Raw genomic sequence first — 19824 nt, 5'->3', positions numbered from 1 at the left:
GCTGCCTGTTTTTAGTCTGCAGATGATGTGGAATTCTGGGTAGATACACTCAAGAGCCTGCCCATTAAAACTGCTGCACTTGGAAATAAGCCCTCAGATAACGAACACAAAATCACAATGTCTGTGTGGGGAGGAATAAGGGCAAGGGGCTTAAGACATGGGCAAGAAGCAAGAAAGGACCTAAGGCAAGGAGTTCTTGTCTTCTGGGTGCATAGCAGCTGCTGTGTGACCCCTTTGTATAACACAGAGTGTTGCAGGATGAAAAACGTGGGGCAGGTCTGTACCGCCCCTGTACTGCAGTTAATGTGTGAATTCCACGTGTGACTTCACAGTGCACACACATCCATCCATCCGTCCATCCATATATACAGCTGGGCAGCTGTACTCAAAAGAGTAATAGACTGTGGCCAAAGGGCGGGGAAAGTATTAACATCAGGTCAGAATACTGCAACAAACCTGAGGCAAGGCTAACCTCAGCAATTACTTTCACCATTACTGTTTAATATTTGGTACCCATAGGAGTACTAATGTCCAGTGCACTGCAAGATGCAATTATCAAATGCATTGTCATGAAAGGGCAGTGTAAAGGTGGTGGGAGAGCAATCACTTTTTTCCTTTTTCTTTTTTTTCTGGATATCTAAATAGTATGAGAATTTTATCTGTTTCTTGGTTCACCTTAAGACTGTAATTTTTTCAAATAGTCTTACTTTCAGGTGTTGGATCCTGAATTTTTTACAGTCAATGTGGTGGCTGGATGGCAGGTGCTCACCAAGAAGCTCTATCATTCCCCTCCTCAGTAGGACAGGAAAGAGTGAATCTAACAAAAGCCTCATGGGTTGAGAGAGGGGCCAGGAGAGATCACTCACCAGTCACTGTCACAGGTAAAACAGACTTGACTTGGAGAAAATTAATTTATTGCCAGTCAAAATCAGAGTACGATAACGAGAAATAAAATCAAATCTTAAAACAGCTTCCTCCCACCCCTCCCTTCTTCCTGGTCTCAATTTCAGTCCTGATTTTCTCTATCTCCCCTGACCAGTGGGGCAGAAGGATGGAGAATGGGAGTTACAATCAGTTCATCACATGTTATCTTTGCCACTCCTTCCTTTTCAGTGGGAGGACAGCTCATGCTCTTCCCCTCTTCCCTCCCACAGGAAACAGTCCTCCACAAACTTCTCCAACCTGAGTCCTTCCCACAGGTTGCAGTTCTTTTCAAACTGCTCCAGCACGTGTCCCTTCCATGGGGTGCAGTCCATTATGAACAGGCTGCTCTAGCATAGGTCCCCTGCAGCATCAGAAGTCCTGCCAACACACCTGCTCCAGTGTGGGCTCCTGTCCCCATGAGGCCACAGGTCCTACCAGGAGCCTGCTCCAGCACAGGCTTTTCATGGGATCACAGCCTCCTTTTGGCATTCACCTTCTCCAGTGTGGGGTGCTCCAGGTTCTGCAGGTGGATCTCTGTTCCCCCATGGACCTCCATGGGCTGCAGCGGGACAACCTGTCTCACCATAATCTGCACAATGGGCTGCAGGGGAACCTCTGCTCTGATGCCTGAGGCACTTCCTCCCCCTTCTTCTACACTGACTCTGGTATCTGCAGGGCTGTTTCTTCTCACTCCTCTCTCTGAACGCAGTTACTGTTGCACAGGTTTTTTTCCTCCTTCTTAAATCTTTAATCCCGGAGGTGCTACCACCGTCACTGCTGGGCTCAGCACTGACCAGCAGTGGGTCCATCTTGGACCCAGCTGGCATTGACTCTGTCGGACGTGGGGGAAGCTTCTAACAGAAGCAAACAAGCCTTGTGGGTGTATTCCCTCTGGGCATCTGCCTAAAACTTATAAATAAACACAAGTGACATTAGCCAATAAAATCCACATATAGTTAGAGTACAAGTCAAAAATCAACTATTCTTTATTTAAACATAAGCTGGAAAAACTTCTCTCTATACATATACATATATATATTTACAGGTTTTCAAATCAATTATCTCTATACCCACTCTTGATGAATCATTCATGCAAAAATTATTTTGAGTCTTTCATATTCATTCAAAACAAAACTTGAGCTCCAATGATGCTGACAATGTTCCATTTTTATTGCTAGCAATATGGTAGCACCAGTGGCAACAGCAGCACAACAGTAGCCTATTGCACCAAACCCCAAACTTCCAATTGTGGACTAAAAGACAAGTTACAAAAGCTAGCTAATTAAACTTCCCAACTTGCAGCCTCTGAAATCAAAGCTCAGAGAAAGAAAATATCCTGTGGCAGTATATAGAGGAAAGCTGAGGCAGATTTTTAGACCAGAGGAAAAACATGAGGATTTGAAATGCTGTTCTTTAATTATAAGTGCAGCAATTCACAGCTATCATTTTATTTACCTTCCGTGCCTCTCAACTATTATTTCCAGTTGTCACAAACAACACCAGATGTGGCATGACATATGAAGCTCTGCAATTTTCCAACATTTTATTTCTTATGCTGAGGAAATTATAGCTTTCTCTTGAACATCGGGCCTTCTATTTACAAAACATCCATGGACTTCATTTTTATATTAGTAGCAACCCATCTTAACACTGTAAACCTGTGCAGGCTTTAATCAAAGTTTCCCATTATGGATTTCACCTCCTACTCACCCAACGTGGCTGTACCGTAAATTCAACCTACTTATTGGTTTACTGTGTCCCTCAGCAGCTTGAGGTGAAGTTGCAAACACATACATTCATCTGTGTAGGTGCTGACATACACTGAAGCTTGAGATCAAACCGTGGATGTTTATACATGATCTCAATCTTCACTTGGGCCAAAGTTAATCTTTCCTCTGGGTTTCAAAGCATGCTGGTGAGCTTCAAAGTAAACATATAGAAGCACATTTAGTAGTGTTTATTTACCTAAATATTCATTCTTTGCCGGGGAGAGATTTCTGAACATGGTGGTTGCTGCCTGTATCAAACCAACAGTAAGCTGGTGCAGCATCATGTTTCTAGTACAGGATATTACTGAATGCTTCATCAGAAGGCTCAAGAACAGAACATGGAATAAACCGCTCACAGGAGAAGTTTCTTCCAAATCTCGTGAAGTTAACTTTTGTTTTTTTCTACTGAAACATAAAGATTTTTATTCTACCCATTTTTCCTTTTACAAAGTACCAGGCAATGCACTTACTGCTCTGAAAACACCTGTTTCTTTCCACAAGTAATCCATTCTCATATATTTGAAAAACTCCATTTCCCTCAACTTGAAACCTGCAGACTCATGCAAGACTTTCCATTACCACATTTGGCAGTCACTGTCACTGTTAGTCTATATTTTTGGGAAAAACTCCAAATTAATTGAAGATGTCATTAAAGATGTACAGCTACTCAAGCCCTCCTTAGGCTCCTTTATCAAGAACAGCTCTAAAGGGTTTTTTAAATAAAAGTTTTAATTACAAATACCCACAGCATAGATCAGAAAAAGAAATGTTCCAAGCACAGTGGCACATGGGAACTCTCTAGATGACATTGTAGTACTTTTTGGTCAAATGGTAATTAGAGGATTGCCAATATGAATGTCTAGTGCTCTTCCTTATGAACATATTGATAATGTGCATTATGCAATATGCAATGATCTAGATCTTCCTCTTTTGCATTGACACTTAAGCAGAAAAGCATTCACATTATTTTCCTTACTGAAACCAGAAGACTGTGGAAGAGGAAGAAACAGAAAAGCTTAGGAAGTAACTCAGTAGCTGAGATTGCAGATTTCAACAGTCAAGTTGTCTGATTTAGAACCTGCCTGACCTGAACTGTTCTGAGGAAGCTAAGGAAGTGCTTGAGCAATAGGCCGTTAGCAAATTTTATATTGGTTAAGCTAAGCTGTCTCAGCTGCTGGACAAAGTGCTATTGTTTCCTCATTCTTCTGCATGAACTCTGTCCCACATGTTAACAAAGCCAGCAAGACCCATTTCCATTCCATTTCAGCTAAAAGCAAAAGACCTCCAGCAACAGCACATTTAACCCTGCCTAGAGAGCTGTGTTGTGAGAGCAATTCCAGAATATACTCTGATGGTTTTGGAAGAGAATTACCGTATTGTTGTTGTAGAGGTTTCATTCTTCTCTAGCAGGAGTTTTTTCTTCAAAAAATAAAGTAAGTTTCCTTAAACAGAAGACCCATGATAAAAACGAAAGGTAAATTCACAGGGGTAGCACGATCATACAGCAGTGGAAAGCAAAGTCTGTTGCGATGAGGGCAGAAGCTTGGTGAACTAGGCAATTAGACAGTATTTTATATAGCTCTGTAACACAAAACTCCCCTATGAAAATGGGAGAGTGGCCTTGGGAGATTTCCTAAACTACATACTTTTAGTTTAAAAGGTTTTCTATTTAAAGCCTCTTCAAGAGTACACAGGAGATTCCTTAACATCCTCTACCATTCCTATTTTGAGAGCTGCCCTGTTACTCCAGGACTGAGGACAAAACATTTCAAGTGTGTAAAGGCAACCTCAATTAGTGCCATTTCTCCCTATTTCTGAAGTGGATTATCAGCTCCTTTCCACTTCCTGACCCTTTTAGAATTGTCCTTGAGACTGCTGAGTCCCATAGAGAGAAATATATTTCCAGACTCCTCTGGGTCCATTCCTCTGAACTTGTCCAGTCTTCATCTTTCAATGTTCAAATCTCTGGGCAGAAACCCTGTGTGCTTCCATGTTCCATGGCAAAATACATGTCTGGAATCAGAGGGAGGAAGGGGAAAGACGTCAGAATATGCAGCAGCCATTGTGAATAAAACTGTTATGCTTTGCTTAATACACATTTAAGTGTTAGTTTGTTTGTTGTTGGTTTTTTTAACTACATAATAAAACATGGAATTTTTTTTTGCTCAAATAGATTAAATAACAATGAGAAAGTAAATTTATATAATAACATTTATAGAATATACATGGTTGCTGGCTCTAGCATCTCTGTATAAGCAACAGAAAACATTGTTGGAAGGGAACCTTACACAACCTGAAGTGAACTGATTGCAAATTACTGTTTTCAAACCAAGAAAAGCTTCTGTACCTGGCATTTTTTCCCCAAGAGAGCAGTTTCACAGGTCCAGAGGTCAAGCAGCACAGGGCATTGATCCAGAGACACGAGCCAAGGATGTTGCTGCCACTGAATTGCTCACAAGTTACATTGCCTGAGATGCACAAAAAAAGGAGAAAACAGTATCAGAGAGATTTCCACATGCCTACAGTCCCACAGTCCCAGGGTTTGTGGTAATTCTCTTTATTTATAGCACAGGATTGTGGTTTTTGCTTGCAGGGAACCCCAGGACAGAAAAAGATTTCAACTTCCATAAGCTTTGGCACACCCCAGAGTATCCTGCAAGGAGCCATTTGGTTTAAATTTATCTCTTCCATCATCTTTTAACAAATATTCTTTGAGAGGTTCAAGTTCAAAAGAACCACACCAAGAGATAAAGCCAGAGAAAACATATAAAAAATAGGGGAGGAAAGTGAATAGAAGCTTAATTTTTCCCAGCACCAAATCATGTTGGGATCATCTTCATCCCTTCACCTTCACCCTCAAATCAAAGACAAGCAATATATACTACTCAAAGATAAATTTTACAAAGAGATATGGCAGGCCAGACAGCAGATTGAGGTGAGGGCTTTCTTTTCAGATGGCTTACTACCAGAAAAGTTACTTTTTGTAATTTAAAAATTGCTGTGAAAGGAGGAAAAAACATCACTACAAATGTTTCAACACTATCAGCCTATGAGAAATACTTAAAGAAATCATGCTTTAGTTTTCTTGTGATACCATGTAAATTAGAGCTATTTTTGACAATAACTGACAAATGCAGTAGAGTGAATCTGAAAAGTTTAGGGCTGCAGGGTTAAAAATCAGCCTTGGTGTAAATAGAAGAGGCTTCCACAGCTACTCTTCAGCTCCAGACTTGGTCTTATTTTTCAAAGCTGAACAAGAGGGTAATTTGAAGTCCATGATCACTGGAAAAGTCAGCATGTAAATAATGTTTGAGTCTATGGCACACAGAAAGAAACCATAACAAGAAGGAACATAGGGCAAGTCGTATATGATCAGTCCTCAGGACTACTGTGTGAGGGTGATAATTAAGTCACCTATAAACACAAGATCTGCTATTCCAGACTCATTCAGTAGCCTGCCTCCTGTGATGATGGAATCACAGAATGGCTGAGGTTGGAAGGGATCTCTGGACATCACTGAGCCAACCCCCTGTTCCCAAGCAGGGTCACATCAGGGTCAATTGCCCACGACTGTGTCCAGTCAGATTCTGAATATCTCCACCAGCCTCTCAGCAAACCTTTATCAGTGTTTGATCACATTCACAGTTAAAAAATATTTTCTTGTGTTCAGATAGAATTTCATATTTCAGTCTGTGCTCAGTGCCTTTGGTCCTGATGGCAGGGATGGCTGAGAAGAGTCTGGTCCCTTACCTTCATTCCCTCTCATCAGGTGTTTATACACACTGATTAGTTCTCTCCTTAGCCTTCTCCAGGCAGAACAGTCCTAGCTCTGTCAGTCTCTCCTCACATGAAAGATGCTCCAGAAAAAGGGTTCATAATGAGGACCTTCTGGTGACTTCAAAAGAGGTCCTACCAGCTATTTAGACATTCATAAGTTTGTAAAGATTTTTGATCATCTTGATGCTCAGGTCTGCCCTGCATTCTATCAGAATATTCAATCTTAGAGAAGATACTAAAACATCAAAAGCATTATTCTACCAATACAGAAAGTAATCTCAATAATTTGATTTAAGAGATATTTTATGGAATTCTCTGCACAGTGTACGTGTTTGTGCCATTTATTCACTGTTTTCTAATGACCCTCCCCTCATACTTTCTACAATTCCAAGCTTTTTCCTCCTCACCCATCTAGAAGTACAACTGCTCTTTTTTAGAAACCTGTTATACAGACTCCCTTAACTCATATCTTACTATTTAAAAAGGAAAAAAGAAAACCCAGGAAAAAAAGGAAGTCTGGAATGTCAAGTAATTTGCAGATTCTTATTTACAGCTGAGAAAAGTTTAAAAGTGGTGGGAAGTAAATTTAGTTCTGTTAAAAAGCAATCCAAAACATTAATTAAAAGACATTCAGAAGCAATTAACATTTTTCTTTTCTGACTCTCTTTCTGTGCCTTGAAGATGTGCTAGCTCGTTATATTACTTAGCTGCATCAGTAAATGTCCTTCTGTGTTATTATTCCCTACAGGGTGACTTTGATGTCTGTGACCCTGAATAAGTGCAAAATTGTGACATTAACATCATGTGACAAGCAATTCCACATGCTCAGTTAGGTCTTTGTAGCACATTTATCACTTAGCTAACTAGGAGAATAAAGAAAAGTCCCAAAAATCCAGTCAGCACTTGGACTTGCAGAAGTACACAACAATTCAAGGAGTCATGGGATTGACCTACCTTGAAAACAGCAAACTGTCACAGGTCTTTTAGACCTGTGGATATCTTATGTTTATCTTTCTCAGTGTACTGGCTGGTCACAAGCACCAGCTGGTTCCCAAGCTCCTTTGGGTCCTCTAAATTCATATCATGTATTATGTAAACCCCTCACTGGTCTCGTGTATGAATACATCCATCTTCTCTAGTGTGAGAGTTGTCATGGTTTTCCACCTCTGCAAACTCCGTAAACAGAGTGCTGTGGACCTGTGCTATGAAAAAGAGACACATAGCAGCTGTCAGCTCTGAAAGGATTGCAATTCTGTATAATTAACCTAAGAGTGGACCTCGCCTCAGAACATGTCGCTAGCAGAGAACAACTAAATAAAATATCGCCAAAATATTATTTTTTACAGGGAAGACCTACACTGTGTCTTCATTTATGCTACCACAGAGTAAGCCAAACTGTACGAAATTGTTACTGCGTCTAGTTTTTCCTTCAGTCATATACATTCACAAAAAAACATCAAGAAGACATGAAAAAGCAAAAGATTAGCTCTTGAACTAAGGTAGAACTTTTTTCTTTCTTCTAATCTAGCTCAAATTTGGCAAAAAGTGTCTTAAATTCTGACATTCAAAGTCGACATATTTTTAAAGCCCTCTTGGCTAAGTTCCACTTGCAAGATCTGTAGATAAGTTCTCACACACAAGGACTTTAGTGCTAATTATAAAGAATGCCCATTGACTGGTGTCCCAAATTGCTATGAAATCAGCACTTGTTAAGTAGAATAGTTTAACAATGACCTTAATTTTCAAAAAAAACCCATCAGCATCTTTAAAAGAGAATTGTCTACCTTGGCAGTGAGTCATTAGCAACGAATGTAACACCCAGGCAAGAATTCAGTACTGCAGTCAGCAGAAGTGGTGTTAGTTTTCAAAAGATTCTGTTTCTTAACTGTAAGTGCCACACAGAGAATTACATACATCTGTCTCTAGATGTATAATTACTGAAGTTAATCTTCCAGTGTAAATAAACACTTGGGGTATAGGGGTAATAGCCATGGAATTTTCTTAATGGTTCTTATTATAAGAAGCTAGCAAGCAAATACAAGGTTCTCCTTTTCCACTGTTTGTTTTTGCTGTTTCCTGCTATGTAATGCACTTTTGTTCTCAGTTCAGTGCCAAATAATGACACACGATTTATTGGGACTTTCTGTTTTCACTGGCTGTCCTAACATCTGCCTTGACAAGATCTCCAGTGCTACCAAAAGTTTCCCTGTTAGCACCTGGGTGTCTTAACTTTTATTCAAAGAAAGGATGGAGAAAAGGAAAAGGTATTTCCTTCGGTCATGGAAATCTGAGTAAAATTTAAATGTATTCAGAAGAACAGCTTGCCAGCTTCAGAGATATGTGCTGGATCAGAATTAATTCTTTACCATAAAGTTAATTAGGCAGCCCTGCAAAATGTACACCTAATTTGAACATAATGTTGGATAAGCCTGGTCAGATTCCTTTCCTTTTTTCCCTGTGGTGTTCTGCACTCTCTGTTCTTTCCTTATTCTTCTGAATAGACTATTTGTTTCGCTGATCTTAATTATGTGGTGCAGAATTTGATAAAGGTTAAATCAAAGCCCTTTATAGAACAATTAAATTCAACTTGATTTAGGTAAATAACTGAGCAAATACTAGGGTGACTTCACCATAGCAGATAGGAGGGGGGTTTGGTTGTGTTTTTAAATATCCTTATGAAAAACTTTCATTGAAATATTTCCACTTTCAAGCTCTTAATTTTTTTTTTCTGGCGATTCCTGCTCTGACTCACTCCTAAAAATCTCAGTCAAGACTACTGCACTCAGCAAAAGGGGCATGTGACTACAAAACTGGAGAGCTCTTAAAAACAAAACTAAAAGGAAATGAAAACTTTCTCCCTATCATATTGGGAGACTCCATATGGGATTCATATTCTTAAGACACTGTCCATATTTTTAAGACACCTTCTAAATACAACTTATTCCTATAAAAAAATGTTATAACTCAGTTATGTATCTATAGCAACAAATGGAGTAATTGGATATTTGTGCGTTTTTTTGCCTGCAGGTTTTGATTTTTCTCCTCTAGCTCTGCTCAGGTTTACTGGGACTTAAAAATCCCTTTTGGGTTATAAAGCAATATTTACACACCTTTATCTACTTTCTTCCAAGCTGAATCTCAAAAAGTTTTAAGGTAGTATAATGCAACACATTGGTTTGCAGGGCCTTGTGTCATTATAACACATGCCTCTGATCACCTCCATCCCAAACAGCCTGCCAGGGAGGGTGCAACAGAATCAGAATCTCAGTTTTGGATACTTTCTGTGCTAAGCCATCTCACCAGCTCACATCTTACAACATGGAGGGATTCCTAACACAGGTACTCCTCCGATTTTGGGCATAGATTAAATGATAATATTTTTAAGAAACAATGCCATTCATTTTGTGTTTATATCACATGCCAGCAAGTATGCTAGATAGGTGTCAGGTAGTTTGCCTGTAAAATGGCTTTACTGTTGTTTCAGTTCTTGAAAGACAGTCTGTGCAATAAATTAAAAATAAACCCAAAACACATTAGAAACTGTTGTTCAGGAAATACTGTTGCCTCTGCTTATAAATTCACTGCCAAATAAACTGTAATAGGATTAGTAAATATTTATCTAGGCTTTAGCCGAAGTTCAAGAGTATATATCCATATCCCTGTATTAGTCCAGAAGAAAGAGAGCCCAGTGTGCAATAATGTCTCTCTCATTGCTAGGGCTCTCTGAAGTACTTCACAGCTAATCTCCCGATCAGAGTGTGTACACAAAAGGCCAGAACTGATCTTTGCATCATTTCTTCTGCTACTGAAAAAAGAGGAATGAAGATAAAGGTATGCTACTTGGAATTTAGAAGGAGACTTTGTCCCAACACCTGCTTCCCAGAAAGCTAACAACTCCCATTGGAAAGTAAAAGTTTTTAAATTACTTTTTCTGACTTGAAAATCTGAAGATGCTGGAACAGTCTGTTCAACATTTCTTTAGCAGAAAAACACAGTTTTCTAGTTCCAAGTAGCTTTAATTTAAGAATTTTAACTGGTTATATTTTTAAAGGATAAATCACAGAATCACAGAATATGCTGAGTTGGAAGGGATGCAGAAGGATCATCGAGTCCAGCTCCTAGCCCTGCACAGGACTATCCCTAACAGTCACACCATGTGCCTGAGGGTATCATCCAAACACTTCTTGAACTCTGTCAGGCTTGGTGCTATGACCACTTCCCTGGGAAGCCTGTTCCAGTGCTCAACCACCCTCTACTAGTTTTCTTCACCTTTTGGGTGAAGAAAATCTTTTTAATATCCAACTTAAAGCTCCCCTGACACAACTTCAGGCCATTCCTTTGGGTTCTGTCACTGGTCACCACAGAGAAGAGATCAGTGCCTGCCCCTCCTCTTCCCCTCATGAGGAAGTTGTAGGCTGCAATGAGGTCTCCCCTCAGTCTCCTCTTCTCCAGACTGAACAGACCAAGTGACCTCAGCCACTCCTTATACAGCTTCCCCTCAAGGCCCTTCATCATCTTCACTGTCCTCCTTTGGACGCTCTCTAAGAGCTTAATATCTTTCTTATATCATGGTGACTAAAACTGCACACAATATTCAAGGTGAGGCTGCACCAGTGCAGAGCAGAGTGGAACAACCCCCTCCCTCGACCAGTTGGTGATGCTTTGCCTGATGCCCCCCAGGACACGGTTGTCCCTCCTGGCTGCCAGGGCACTGCTGACTCATATCCAACTTGCCATCAACAAGGATCCCCAGGTCCCTTTCGACAGCACTGCTCTTCAACATCTCATTCCCCAGTCTGGACGTACATCCAGGGTTGCTCCATCCCAGATGCAGAATCTGTTTCATCAAAACCTCAACCCAGATATGGCTAGTAACACATTTGACCTCCTAGTTTTTCATTTTTCTTCCAGACATAAAAGAAAAACTGATTTCTGGGCTCCAGCAGGTCATAGGATGAGCATAGGGCAAAATCATAGTGTGGAATGAAGAAGTAACATCAGATTAGGCTGTAGGAAAGTTTTACTGTGATGTGTACATAACACCCCCAACACAAGCATATATTCAAATCTCTAGCTAACGTTCTATAAAATGAAATTAAATAGTTGGGGTTTTTTTTCTCACTCCTTTCCAGCATACTCTGTGCCGTAGTACAAAGAGTAGCAGAAGAGCAGCAAACAGGAAAACAGCTACACCTACCTTGGTATCAATTCCATCAAGGCCTTCTGACAAGCATCAGGAATTACTCTACCAGTATCAGTGACATTAAACTGGCATTAGTATTAGTGTAAATGAGAAGGTCAATGTGAGTCACACAGTATTTATTTATTGTGGGTCATTATGGACAGTGATTTACTTGGCATTATCCAATTAACTTCCTCAGACAATCAAGTAGATAAGAAAAACTCTTCTATCTTCTCTATCCCAATTTATTTGTATGGCATAAATTGGAATTCTTTCCAGTTTCTAAAGGCTTCATAGCATTGATCTTGGCATTGTTTTTTCTGATTAAAGAAAATCTTATTAATGTATCTTTACAGATTTGTGCTTGTCAAATTTATCCCTCTCAACACAAGACATCCTAACAAAGCTACTCACAGAAGTGACATGGATATACTTAGGACTACGTTGGCAGTTCTATAAATTTGCAAGTTGACATGAGTGTATTGTCTCCAAAAATTCCTTCAAGCCTAACATCTTGATGACAAACTGTCAGGCAATGAATTCTTTACATAATCCTTGCAATGATAGATTATCTGTGAACAAATTTCTCTATCCTTACGAAGTATGATCATCCTCACTCATCCTGTCCTCATTGACTTCAAAGGTCTAATTTCTTAAACTTTAGAAACACTAAGTCCTTCCATCTCTATTACTTAAGATAATATGAGATCAAATAGTATCAAAATATATTTTCCTGAATAATGGCATTAGTTGTACATATCTGTTAAATACAAAAATAAGTATATGGACTGTCGGTGAAGCTTCTTCACTTAAAATTTCCAGTCTAAAAAGAGAGACAATGCTGTTTGAAAAAACTTGAGTGACATGATGAAAAAAGTGACAGTACATTTTTGAATAGCAGCTAAACTTTTATTTTAAATACACTGAGACCAGGACAGCATCTTTTTTTTCTTTGTGGAGGAACTAAGTCTAGTTTTTCAATAACCTTGATGACTAGACTGTTTCAAAATTGAGATCAGTCGTGTTCCTTGCATGGCCCCCAAGCAGGTACTCCTTCCCAACACAGTTGTGGACTTAGCGGACTTGAGAGAAGATGAAGAGCGCAATCCTGTTTTCTTTCTTTCTTTTTTTTTTTTTTTAATTAATCATCATGTCAACCCAATGTTTGGGGTTTTTTTCTGAACTTTTTATTAAGTAATCAAATATTTTCTAGTCTGGGTCAGCCTGAGGTAGGAAGAATTTCAGTATGTGGTAGCTTTTCCTTACAGAGAAATGTGGATATATTTTTTAACACAGAGTTGGCACCAGGCTTGGGGAAGATTAATCAGCAGGAAAGAGGGAATGGGTGGGAGACTAAATGGTCTCTCTCTCTCCCTCTGTTCCCTTTCCCCTGCTCCTGTATTCCTGACCTGTTTGGTCCTGGCCAAGCGTGGGGGTCCAAGACCTTCTCATTAATAGTAGGGCTGCATCCAGCCCTAGTAGCTGAGACCTTTCCTCTTTAAAAAACAAGAGCAAAACAAGAAGATTTTTCAGTTCTTTCTTACCTTGCCACGAGGGCCCTCTGGTGCAGGCATGTGTAGAGTGAGACAAACTGAACATTGGGTTGCAGATACAGAAACTTCTGGGATGTAACAGTTCTCTGCTTTTATACTTACCAAAGTAGTGGCTCTGAAGGACTTCTGAGTCAGAAAGACAATAAAGAAACAGGGAATCAAAGTCCATCTGCATCAAAGGGATACCTTCACATTCAGAGGATTAGTCACAGAGCTCGCCACACAGTTACTACAACTTCCCCAGATACCAGAGAAGTAGGTCCTACTTCTCATTCAGTACTCTGCCAGTGAGGCCATTTGGGTTTTTTCCCCTCCTCCAAAACATGAAGTGCTCTCACAGCTTCTGAGCCTCTGTGAGGTGATGCCCACAGATGCCACTTCCTCCTTGAGAGGAGGAACTTGCTATCACACCTGTCTCTGCACAAAGCAGGCATCTGCTCTCAGGTCCACTAGCTGCCGAGTGGCTTCCAGCAACAAAAGCACGCCACCATCCTTCCTCCCCTCTCCTCAATACACACATGCTAACCCATTCCCTAATACCATTACCCTCCAGTAAATACTAGGGCACACTTCTTGTGGCCAAATCCACACCCCAGTCCTGCTACAGACACACACATGTTATTTTTACATAGGTGCAACCTCACACTGCTTGTGCTGTACTGGACCAGTGGCTGCAGAGGAGCTGGTGAGCACCAAGGAGGAGAGGACATTATGCATATAACTTTGGCACACCACCACACACTGCAGCTGGGCAGTTCCTGCTTACCAGCACTAGCAGGAGATTGAATTCTGAAAAAGAGGAAGGTTGGTATCCAAACAGAAATCTATTAGAGAAACCCTCTATCAGAACTGACAAACGCCTGCTAGATGTGTTCATTGGCAATTATTTATAATTTCTACCCTTCTAAGTACCTGGTGGGGCTCAGTTCAGGCACAGATCTCCTCCCAGACATGATCATAGCTCTGCTGTCCAGAGTCATGAAAAGAAGCAGTAGAACTTGACCTCACAGGATTTGTTTCAAACACCTTGTGTTCCTGGAGATCCTCCATCCCTCTCTCTCTCTGTCCAAGACCTTGTTTCAGATCATATCAAATACAGACAAAAGATTCACAAGGCCAATGAGGCAGCATGCCAGACCCCATCCTGCAGTGAGTCAAGGTCAATTCAGAGCATCTAGCCTCTGCAGCACTGCTCCTTACTGCTTCTCCTGGATTTGGGAGAGTTCTCTGCTGCCCCCTCTGCAAGGTGAAAATTTAGAAATGGACTTGCCTGTTATAACATAAGGAGGAAATACACCAGATAAGAAAGAATATGAAAATAGGTTTTTTTCCTGAGATTTACATAGAGGAGGGACTACCTCTCTCCTTTCCTGTTACCCCTCACCCTTAATGAGTGGTAATCAAAATCAAACATATTGTATTTGGTGAGAAGTCACTATGGAAAAAACCAAGAAGAATGATCTTTTTTTTTTCATTTTATCAGTGAGCTGCAAGGCCATTTTACTTCTGCTAGTGGTGATGATGGTTTGCACCCAAGCATTCTAGAAAAATTACCTGCTGTGGCAAGCTTTGAAAGAACAGTTTCTTTGTGAAGTATTTGGCATGGCGAAAAGGTCTGAAAACAGAGATCATAAAAGAAAACTTATCTCACTGCTAAATAAATTTAAAAATAAAAGACCATAATTGTCTAATCTTTCTAAGAGTATCATCAAAATAAAATCCATTAAATTATTTAAAATATTGTAAAGCCGACCTCAGCTGTAAAATCTACACATCCACTTTCTGACTTTCGGAATGCAAGATGAGTTCTCTCTCAAATGCTTTGTGAGACCCACAAAAGTAATAATAAATGTTAGACAGAAACCAGGGAGACTAAATATATACAGAGTACTGCCAAATCCCAGGTTAAATAAAATTATTATTATTAGTAGTAGTACAAAAGTAATTTTTAAAAAACACATGTAATCTCGCAGGAGTTTTCTTAATTGCCACTTCCATCGGAAGTATAATTTGAAAAAATAGTCATGTTTTAGCAATTATTAGCATCAGTAAAATTTTGTTGACAGGAATTCTAGCAAAGCCTTGATAGGAATTCTAAAGGTACTAAGAACAGGAGTTTTATAGGACTCTTCATCACCTGTTTCGATGATAACCTCCTTGCTTCACACGGGAGGAAAAAAATTAAAAAGGAGGGTGCAGGGGGGTAAGTAGCCTTTAATAAAAATGTAAATTAAATATCAAACTCTATGGGAATTATTTTTCCATTGATTTCCCAAGTATTTCCTTAATTCACTTTCTTACTGGTTGGGAGTCAATGATTTCTGATCCATTACTGCTTCTCTACTAAACAGATACCATCCAGCAGGGATCCCACATCAAGGCTTGCCCATAACTTGAACACATACACAGCAGCATCTGGGACACTGTGACAAGCCCACTACCCCCTTTCTAGACAGTAGGGATCTTCAAGTCAGACAGAGGTATTTGGAAAGACTGGAGTAGTGGTTCCTTGGGAAGAGAAAACAAAGATGCTCAGTGACATTTCAGGGCTGAAACAGGCTCACATGAGCTTGAGACACGGCTTAAGGCTGCTCTGGTGTACTCAACACCATCAGAGCACTAAAGAAAGAAAGAGACAGCACATCAAAGACTTTCCAATTGTCAGATATGTGACTATTGATAGAAGAGGGCACACAGGGGCATGACTTCTGACAGCTTCAGAGGAGCTATTTATTTTCTGGTTCCTGTGTAAAATTGAAAGCTGAACTACAAGGTGCTCTTATTTTTTGTAGTCCTTCAGGCTCACCCAGGGGATGAGAGGCAGTACCATTATCCTTTGACTGCAAGATCAGTGTTACTGAATGATATTTATATAGATCCAGTCCTACAGTAGAAGTTCACCATCTTAATTGCATTAGTTCATGTCATCTTTCAGAGGAAGAGCACTGCTGTCATACCAGTTTTACAGATGAGGGTACCAGACCTGCTCAAATTTCACTGGGAAAAAGTGGCAAGACTCCAGCACACCTGACAGTCTGTCACACCCACAGCTCTTTCATGCATCTGCAGTAGGAGTGAATGAGCAGACCTTACTGGGCAGGTGCAGGTCAGCCCTGTAGGGTATACTCAGTGAGTAAGATGCAATTAGGACAAAGGAATGTGAGGTGTAAGAGGTGCCTCAAGCTCGATGTGGATGCAAAACAGACCTGATCTGTGAATATGCATTGCCATTTTTCCAAGGAGGCTGGGTAGCATGCAACCTAGACAGAGCTGTCCTGCAGCACATCCTCAAAATGTCCAAAACCAGCATTATATTACCGTAATCAAGAGAACCTGTGAAGCTAGAACCAAAATAGAGACACTCAGTAACAGCTCCCTGGGGTGCACTGTGCCCTACCAACTTGTACCTTGCTATTTGAGTCTCTCTCTTTATCTTAGGAGCACAGGTCTGAACCTTGATCACCTTAAAAAAAAAGGCAGTTCTGAACAATCCCTTCGAAACAAATGCCAGGGCTGATTTTGACCTGACTTAGGTGAACTTCAGAGCTTTTGAATATATATGGAAGTGTGCAAGCTGCCTTTTGAAACTGTTGAACTGAGAAAGACAGGGGAAAATATCTCTACAGCACCTTAGTAATGGGTCTTTAATGAATTCAGGCGTAAATACATGATAAATAAACCTGAGGTAACTTTTCTCTAGATTTCAATTTCCCTGGAAGAGCCCAATAAATAAATTAAAATAACTTTAAATTAAATCACTTTAAGTCATGTTAACTCTAGAGATTTTGAAGGAAGGTCCATCAGCTTAGTTCCTTTCTTCCATTGTTTCAATTTCATCAAAAGCTTTTGTTTCCAGGGATCTACTTTAGGCTTAACTTGGTTGTCATAAAAGTAACAAAAAACCTTATGAATACTGCTACATGTTTTTGATACAGGAGGCAATATTTAATAAAGAAAATGCAACACATGCATTTTGTATTTTCAACAGATATGAATAGAGGCTCTTGACTATACAGAAATATTGTAGTTTGATAAGGCCTGGATTATTAAAAAAATATTCACTCTGTTTGTCAGAAGGAACATTTTAGATTTTAATCACTGAAATGTATCTTGGTACATCCTGAAGACTGGTTAGGACTAACAATAACTTAAAGAGGGAAGTTCCTCATAATTACCTTTAAGTAAGGGATCCAGTTGTCTCTCTTTTTCAAAGCCCTGGCTGGATCTAGAGTGCCCCAGTTCTCTGACTGAAAAACCTCTGCATCATAAAGTGGAAAAGTTCTCATTGTCAGCTGTTTGCAGAAGATGCTTCTAAAGTTTTGGAGAACCTAAAACACAAAAGGAGATGGTACTGTTATAAATTTCCTACGATTGATATGAAATCATAGAGCAAAGTAATACTGCATATTATGAGAAAAAAAAAAAAAAGGAGTGGTAAAGGACTGAAGGAGACATTCTGGTCCTGTGTTTTCCATCTTTTCTAGCAGAGACAATGAAAGTCCCTGCTGTTAATTCTAGTGACTCCAAAAAGAAGACCAGTGTTTTCTAAACCACTGTCCTTCAACCAAAGTCAATAGCAGATCTCTTATCACTAGCTTTGTTAGGAGTAACATTAGCCTAGAGGATTTACTTTGAAAATCCTGTTCAAAAATTAAGAAGCCACTGCCAGCCTACAGTAAAGGTAAGGTACATCATTGCCTAGTTGTGTAAACAAGTCTGCCTGTGCTTATCTCTGATAGCTCAGTGAGTTCAGCTGAACTACTCAAATGTTAATTTGAGGAAAGGTTTACAGACCAGTTTATGCAACCAAACCGTCCTTTTCAGCTGACCACCTGCACTCATACAAGGTGCAGTTTGTAAGGCAAGCCATGCATTTAAAAGCAGTGTGCTATTTCTGTTAAACAGTTACGCATCTCTTCTGGACCCTGGACACACGGTGGAGATTTTCAGTTGGTTTCACGTTTTAGATGACAGAAAAAAATGAGTTTTCCTGCTGGTGTCCCCTGATCTGTGGAGGCTGGCAAGGTCCCGGGCAAGCGTGTGTTGCAGTCGACCTCTAGTGGAAGTACCACAGCTCAGGGAGACACCAAACAAGGGCAGAGAAACTGGAGAAACACACAAAACCAACAAAAACACGAGTGAGAGCTAAGAGAACAAAGGTAGGGCCTCAGAGCCATGATACTGAAAATGGAAATGTCAGTTGTTACTAGAGGTTAGCAGGAGCAAGCTGAACCTTTCTTCTGCTTCCTGTCAAGAGCAAAAATGCCACAATCTCATTTTTGTGACGCAAAACACAAACTCGTAATAAATGGAACTTTCTTCCATCCTTTTAAATTTTTTTTTCTTTTTTTTTAGCATTGAGAGATGCATTTCACTTACTCCATCTCATCAGCTGAGTTATTGAGATTCTTAAGGTTATAGTCCCAGGTTTTAGTTCTGTGCCAGGGCAAAGTGAAAACTGTGTCCTTGTGGCAGGATTCTGCAAAAAGCCATAATCAGACCAGCTGGAGAACATCAACACTTCAAGCAATGTGAGTGTAAGCAACATGTCTGTAAGCAGTGCCATCAGTGTCCTTTGCTTTGTATCCACACAATGATGTAATTCCCTTTTATTTAATCCTGAAGCTGAAGTATGTCAGAGAATGGAATGTGATGGGGGGGGGAAACCCACACTGTGTGGATTTTTATTATTTTCATATCTGTTTTAAGAAAAGGCCTTCTGCCAGACCCCAAAAGACAAACAGCTGTTGGAGGTTAAGGCACCTCCATGGTCCTTGGAGGAGTGCCTATCTTCAAGCATGGAAAGGATGCCAGCTAACAAATCCTTCTGTCTGAACAGAGTGCTGGCTCAGGAGCATACAACACTCTTCTCACACACACCTCCCAAATCTTCACATGTCATAAGAACTTTAAGTATGTTACTATTTCAGAGTTATCACTCTCTGGTATCTGATTCTGGTATGATGCTGCTATCGCCAACTTCTGAAACAAGAGTGTGCTTGGGATGGTGAATTTGGCCTGATATCAGTGTTGGAGAGTCTGTTGGCAACATAGCACACATTTTTAGAAGAACTGAAATGTTTTCTCCTTCTTTACATCATCTCAGGCCTGCTCATGGCTTTGAAGGATACCAGTATTCCTTCATCACTGAAGAGCCAAAACTACTGTGTTCCTGTAAGTTTTGTCATATTTTCTTCCCTTTTTCCAGCTCTTTGATGGGTATATTTAACACTGGGGGTTTGTTTGTTTGGTTGATTGGTTGGTTTTTGTCTTAGGCCAAACCATAACAAACAGCAGCATTTTTTCTGCTACTACTTTTCCAAAGATTTTTGAAAGCCTAAATAAGTATCAGCTGATTGTCCTTTACCCAGTATCGGTGAGTACTGCTGATACATGCAAAGATCCTAGCAGGTAAGTTAGAGTTTGCTAAAGTTCAGCAAAAATCTTGGTGGTTAGTGGAACTACATGTAATCAAATTTTTTTCTCATTGTTTCATCAATAAAGGGCCATCTGTGTTTCTAATCCATGCTTTATTTCTGCTTTGTTTTTTAATGTCTTGTCTAATCATTCTGCTGTTTCATCTATGATGCTCAGATCTACATTAATCTATAGCAGATTA

General features: G+C 40.0%; 1 long non-coding RNA gene across 2 annotated transcripts; it reads right to left on the bottom strand.

The window, feature by feature from the left end:
* Positions 1-949: 949 nt before the first annotated feature.
* LOC113942800 lies at positions 950-17959 on the bottom strand. 2 transcript variants are annotated; one of them, XR_003526057.1, is made up of 4 exons: positions 17836-17959; positions 17381-17533; positions 5041-5161; positions 950-2844 (listed from the first exon to the last, which is right to left on the bottom strand). It is a non-coding gene; the product is annotated as an uncharacterized LOC113942800 (long non-coding RNA). The 2 variants fall into 2 exon arrangements; XR_003526056.1 differs by lacking the exons at positions 17381-17533; positions 17836-17959 and having other exon boundaries at positions 950-1833; positions 2666-2844; positions 5041-5233.
* Positions 17960-19824: the final 1865 nt, after the last annotated feature.

Source organism: Corapipo altera, unplaced genomic scaffold, assembly GCF_003945725.1.
Source record: "Corapipo altera isolate COAL_440 unplaced genomic scaffold, ASM394572v1 2b, whole genome shotgun sequence".
Taxonomy (NCBI): domain Eukaryota; kingdom Metazoa; phylum Chordata; class Aves; order Passeriformes; family Pipridae; genus Corapipo; species Corapipo altera.
The sequence above is the reverse complement of the archived record's forward strand: the minus strand, read 5'-3'. Positions and strand labels throughout refer to the sequence as shown.